This window comes from Eptesicus fuscus, chromosome 20 (genome assembly GCF_027574615.1).
Source record: "Eptesicus fuscus isolate TK198812 chromosome 20, DD_ASM_mEF_20220401, whole genome shotgun sequence".
In the NCBI taxonomy this organism is placed as follows: Eukaryota; Metazoa; Chordata; class Mammalia; order Chiroptera; family Vespertilionidae; genus Eptesicus; species Eptesicus fuscus.
The window spans coordinates 49,301,656-49,308,069 of record NC_072492.1 but is presented as its reverse complement, the minus strand read 5'-3'; the positions used below and the strand labels follow the sequence as shown (position 1 = coordinate 49,308,069).

At 59.9% G+C, this 6,414-nt stretch overlaps 1 non-coding gene across 1 annotated transcript; it reads right to left on the bottom strand.

The window, feature by feature from the left end:
- Positions 1-5,453: 5,453 nt before the first annotated feature.
- Positions 5,454-5,640, bottom strand: LOC114227631 (small Cajal body-specific RNA 16). Its single transcript, XR_003613715.1, has one exon. It is a non-coding gene; the product is annotated as a small Cajal body-specific RNA 16 (non-coding RNA).
- Positions 5,641-6,414: the final 774 nt, after the last annotated feature.

Here is a 6,414-nt window from a genome sequence, read left to right as displayed (position 1 = left end):
AGGTGCAGGGAAAGCCAGCCGAGACGCAGCAAGCCCACGCAGGGAGGACCAGGAGGAAATGCAGGAAATGCAGAGAGCTGCGCGCCAGGCGCTGGGGACCCGGCAGGTGCCTCACACACACTGACTGCAACGCAACAAGCAACCCCACAGGGTGGGTGGAGGGGAGCCGCGGAGGCCGCGAGGATCCACCGAGAGCAAGGCAGCAGGCAAAGGCGAGTGAGCGCAAAGGAGCAGCACAACCTGCTGCTCAGAACCGGGCGGGGGTGGGTGTGTGTGTGTGTGTGTGTGTGTGTGTGTGTGAACTTGGAAGACGGAGCTAAGCGACCTGAACACGGTCCTGGGGGAGGCCTGTGGGAAGGGTGGGCGGGCGGGGGCGGGTCCCCCTCAGCCTCTGATCCCGCGATGACACTAGCGCGTTATCACTTCAGGGAGATATTACAGTCAAACACCAAGCAGTGACACAGTTCAAACGCCCAGAGGAAGTGAGCCCTTTAGTTCGTTTTGACTTAATGTCTTCTTCTCACCTCCCTCACTGACCTGCGGAGGGCGGGCTGACGGGATTTGGAACAAAGACAGCACCTTGGTGAGGCCATTCGCGGGAGCTTTGCCCACAGCTCACGTGGGCACACACGTCAGTGTGACTTAAAGAAATGCTCCCGCGGGGGGCAGCCAGCCTCGAGCAGGGTCAGTATCGAAACCCCAAGTCGTGGCTTTGTTAAGAAGGAGTCTGTGGTGCCAGGGAGGCACGGGTCTCATTTTAATTCCACGCGCCGTTCTCAGTGTCCTGCTGATGGCGGCCGCCCTCCTGAAGCGGCGTTGCGCACCACCACGCTGCACGGCGGACGGGACGGCCCGGGAGACACGTGACCCTCCGGCAGCTCAGGCGGCTCCGCTCTAATGAAATTTGCAGTGAAGAACGGTTCCCTGTTGCTGCGTAAGTCACCTGAAGAAGGAGCAGGACGAGTAACTGTTCTAGAGCATTCACTATGTGCAGCCACACAGGGCCCTGCCGCGCAGGGTGCCGGGAGAACGCACCGGCAGCCCTCCGGACAGCAGTTCACACGATTCATTAAAACTTACCTGCTCTTCGTGGGAACAGCAAGCACACAGTTCCTCCGGGGTGCAAACAGGCAGGAATGCAGAGGGGGGCTTCATGGGGAGGCGTGCATGGCGCCAAGGGGCGGAGTCCCTGCCCCTCGAGGTGGGCAGACACGTGCAGGCCTCTGGCTTCACCTCCGAGGTGAAGGCACGAGGTCGGTGGCAGGAACTGACCTGTCACATCCAAATGCTGTTTTTCCAGGTCACTCGCCCCCGTCGGGAGTCAGCAGAGCCAAGAGCAAGCCTCCTACAGCTGCCGGGGGAGAGCGCGCCCTCTGCAGGCCTGGGGTCGGCCCAATGGGCCAGTCTGTCAGCACGGACAGGAAGTACTTCTAACGCAGCCTGCCGTTAGGGGGAAAAGGTCCCTAAAAGACGAGGAGAAAATGAGCTCCTGATGCTCCTCGCTGTAAAAGCCACCCTTGTCTACAAGGCCCTGCGAGACCTGGTCCGGCTCCCCCCACCCCCTCCCAAACCCCTCTTGTCCACGCTCCTCTGGACTGGCTACCTGTGCGCTGGCTGTTCCCTCGACCTCGAATACGCTTCCAGGCTGTCCAGACTTACTCCCTGACCTTAGGATTGGGGCCTTTCCTGACTACCCTACCTAGAAGTGCATGCCCCCCCACGCCCCCACCCTGGCCTGTGGACTCCTTCTCCCAAAGCCCTCGCACCTCACCTCCCCTCACTGGGAGGGAAGCCCAAGGTGGTAGTGGTGAGTGCGCAATCCGACGTCTGTCTGTCCGTCACAAAGCTGTCTCGGGCTCGGGAGCCAGGGAACACTCGGCTCTGCACCGGAATTATACCGCCAGAGCCTAAGCCTCCTTGTCGGAGTCTACGGCACTTTCTAACGGGCGACAGCCAGCCATCGAAGCCGCACCGGCTCCAACCACCTTCGCTCGGTCTGACACGCACCTTTCGATTCCCAGTGTGAGCAATGCTCCGGCTGCCCTGCAGCCCCTCTACACCCGTGACACGCTGGCCGGGACTTCAGATACTGCTGAGCGCTGCACCGGCCCCTCTTCCGCAGGCTGCGCTGAGTGAAACCGGCGTCGTCACCCGCAGAGAAGCTCCACGAAAAGCCACAGGGAACGCACTCTCACCCCCCAGGGCCGCGGGCCCGGCCATAACCCATGACTGTGTCTGGTTGGGGGGCGGGGGGTCCATGTGACATCATAACACTTCCCTGGAACTGTATGCCACCGGGCACCCTGGCAGATTCTGAAGAAAGAGCCCAACCCTGCAGATGAACTTCCTCCATGACTTCCCAGTGAAATAAGGTCCTGGCTAAGTTACAAAGAAAACCCCAAATGCTGCATCAAGTTACAAGAGGACAGTCTGGTGTGAGGCTGCGCCCCCTGGTGGACAAAGAGAGAAGAGTAAGACTTTGGCTGTAACTGTTCCTTAGGTTCAACTTGTAGGCCTTCCATATCCCCTGGTAAGATAGTCCCTCCGCGTCCTCACCTCCCTCTTCTCGGCACCCACCAATGGGGATACTCAGTGCCCTCCTCAGTCGATCAACGTCCCAGCAAATGAGAAAGCAGAGGCAGGCGAAGGACACCCGGCTCTGCGTATGCACCGCGTCACGCTAGAAACACGAGGCAACAGCTCAGGGGAATCTGATCGGGACCTAACGGTTCTGATTAACCTGCCAAACCAAAGGCTGACCCGGCTCCCCACCCGAGACTGCAGCCACGGGGCCCACAGCTGCTGGGCCAGACTGACACCAGGCCCGACAGGCCAGGCGGCCCCGCAGCCACCGTGAGGAAGCAACATCTGCACTCGAGAGGCAGCGACCGGGCATCCACATTTATTCCAGAAATACCAGTTATGTACCAATTACCCAGCACCCGCCACATCTCACACAACGTGTGACAGGCAATCATTGCACTTTCTCCCTTAAAGACAAGCATGTAGTCAGTGGCCCAAACGTGAACACTACTACGAGGGTGAAAAGGCCCCGAGCCCACAGAAACCCCGCCTCGGGAGCAGGCAGCACCCCAGACCCCGAGCTCCCACACAGCAGCACCCGGGCGGTCAGAGCTGGCAGTGCTCTGGAATTCCAGGGAGCGTAACTGACGATGAGCGACGGTCACGCACACGTCCCAAGTGCTCCCCAGGCGTCACTGGATCTGCTCATGGCGAACCCTCGCCAGGCCCACCTCCACTCCTGTCACCATCACGATTGTTGGCCCATTTTACCGAAGAAATCAAGGTAAACGGACGTGGCTCCTCTGAACAAGGTGACCACCCTGACCTACCCCAGCCACCCCTTCCCATCAGCCTAGCAGGCGATGGTCATTTCTGGACAGTTCACGCTCCCAAGAATGACAGGCCCCCAGCGCTCACACCTCCTGTGGAAGTGGCTCTGAAAGTCACTTTCCTGGGGAACAGCGCTGCCATCCACGGGTCTCAGAAGCAGAGGCGACGCACAGACACATGTCACTGGCACAGAAAACAAAGGGAGTGAGAAGTCTCCTTGGAGTCCGACTCCATTTATTCACATCCATACAGAACGGGGGCTTGTGCAGGCAGCATTCCAAAATGAGGTGGTCAGCGATTCAACCCAACAGACCGGGCAGGTCCTAAAACCAACAATGACATCTCAGGCCCCGAGGACCAGGCAGAAGTGAGATCAGGATCTCGCAGCACACACCCGTGTTCCGGAAACGCACCTGCGAAGAAAGTGCACTTCGTCAGTTTCCATCCTACTTCAGAGCCCAGCATTCAGAGAAGCTACAACTTAGTGCCACCAAGATCTAAACTCCACCTCCATCCGTAATACGATATGGACGGTGCCCAGGGTGACCCTGCTCCCATCAGCCCCCCTCTTTTCAAGGGCTGGTACCCTCCTCCCAGGCAGTGGACTCCCCTGCCCATCCTCTCCAGGCTGCAAAGTGCACATGGCCACCTGGGCCTTCCCCGGGAAGCGGCCTGCACTGACACAGCCCCCATCACCCAACACCAGCCTCCCATTCCTGCATCTTCTTCCCTTCCTCACGCCATGTTTCCCCAAACCTTCCCCAGCTCCTGAGCTCCCCACATCCTCTCAAGCACTTCCGTGCTTCCTGCCTTTAGTCTCCTTTCATCCGCTGCGAACAGCCTTTACGGGGTCACACCCTGATGGGTCCCCCTTCCCCACGTTCCAAGCACTCACTGCCGCCGCCTCTCCAGATCTAAGCCCTTGCCAGCAGGGACCACTCTTTACACCCCGCCCGCTCGGTCAGTGCTCTGACTACCGCAGGCGCTGAGACGTGAAGATGTCACTCCCTGTGTGCTGGCAACGAATCAGGTGGAGGCGGAGAGAGAACGCCGCTTCCCAGGGCGCAGGCTGACCCACAGCCGGAAAATAAACTCGCGGTTCCACAGCAGTCACTCCAGGTGGGATCCTCGGGAGGTCAACATGGGCTCTCCCCAGAGCGAAAGCCGTCTCGGCCTTCCCCGGGGAGGAGCAGGAGACGTAGAAGGGCACCCGTGTCATGATTCCCGTGGGGTGTCACACGCCCTCCTATACACTCTAGCCCGCACTGCCCAACACAGCGGAAAGTCCAATTCCTGCTCCATTTTAAAAGCCAGCTCTTCAGTGGCACCAGCCACGCTGCAAGTTGGTGGCCGCTCTACCGGGCTGTGAGGGTACAGACCATGCCCGTCACTGCAAAACGGCCTGTGTTGTTCTGCAAATAGTGTTCTTCTGAAATTACAGATTTCAGCACAGCACCCCTGTTTAAAACCCATGACGACCCCCATATTCTTAGGAAAGACCCAAATGCTCCCGTGAGCCACAGGCCCTGCGTGGTCCGGCCCTTCCCCACCTCCTCCGCTTATTCCCCACCGTTCTCCTTGCTTTCTCGGCGACCACGGCCTTCTTCCAGTTCATCCTCCAGCCACACCTGCTAGACCACTGGGCCTTTGCACATGCTGCCCCTGGCCTGCCCACCGAACTCCTACTCATCCTTCAGAGTCCATCCTCAGGAATGCCTTCCAGCCTCCTCCAGGCTCCTGGGGATACCCATTCTCCTGGAAAACCGTGCTTCCCTTCCGAGCAGTCCCCTCACCCTCCTCAGCGCCATCATCTCGTCTCCCCACTGGGCTGTAGGCCCTGAGAACAAGGGCCAGGGCTGCTTCGTTCACCTGTGCCCCTAACAACGAGGGTGGTGCCCGCCCAAAGTCACAGTAGATTATTTATTTATTTTAAACAAGCTTTTATTTATTTATTTTTTAATTTCTTTACTGATTAAGGTATCACACATTTGTCCTCATCCCCCCAGTAGATTATTTATTGAATCGACACTGTTCACAGGTTTTTGAAAACGACCTGCTCTCTGGTTAATAACCACAGCAGTCCTCCTTCCAACGTGAGGTCTTGTTTGCAGTATCATACATGATCATCAAACTGCTTCTAGAATGTTCACACCTGTTACTGCAAATTCAAAACCCAGGAAGAACTCCTCCCGGGAATTTGCTTTAGGTCAGGGTAGGGCTGCCAGGTACGAGGCTGCACCCGCAACGGGGCAGGTTCAGCAACACAGGAGCCTTTCCCCAGACCACGCGCCTGCCGACACCCCGCCCCAGGCCTGCCGACACCCCGCCCCAGGCCTGACATACCTGGATCGCCCACACCGCGCTCGTTCCAAACGCTCTCATCACGAGGAGCAGGAGGCAGCCGTCGTCGCACGCCTTCTTCCCCCAGCCGCCGGGGGCTGGCGACTCCTCGTTCTCCGAGAACACCCTGGGGGGGGGGGGGGTGACAAGGAGGGTCCGATTCATTCGGGGTTCACACGCTCCCCGAAACCGCGCGGGCCGCCCAGCCGGGGACCGGAGGCTTTGCCGGCGTCTGCGGCGCCTCCTGCAACCGCTCACCTCAAACTTGGGGGCCCTGCGTCCGCCCAGTTCCCGCGGCCTCCTCGGTCCAAGTCCCCGTTGCTAGGCGGGGAGCCGTCGCTGAAGTCCCGGGCCGCGAGCACGGGCCTCCCGCCATAGCGGGGTTTCGCTAGCGCCGGTGGCGGCGACAGGCCCGCGTCACCCCGGGGCCCGGGCCGGCGACCGCCGGAGCCGAGCAGGAACCTCCCCTCGGACACGAGCGAGCGCGCGCCTCCACATCCTCCCACCCTCGCGCCGAAACCCGAGAACACGCGCACTTCCGGCCGGAAGTGACGACTTACCATAGAAATGGCAGCTAGAGGGTCGCCCGCGGCTTTGAAACTGGGTCCTCCAAGGCCGTCTTAAAGGGGCCGCGGCCGGCGGGATGTTGGTTAAAGCGAATGAGCGCCTAGGCCCGAGGGGAGAACCCTGGGGCAGGAGAAGCAGGAGGGAGACCCCGTC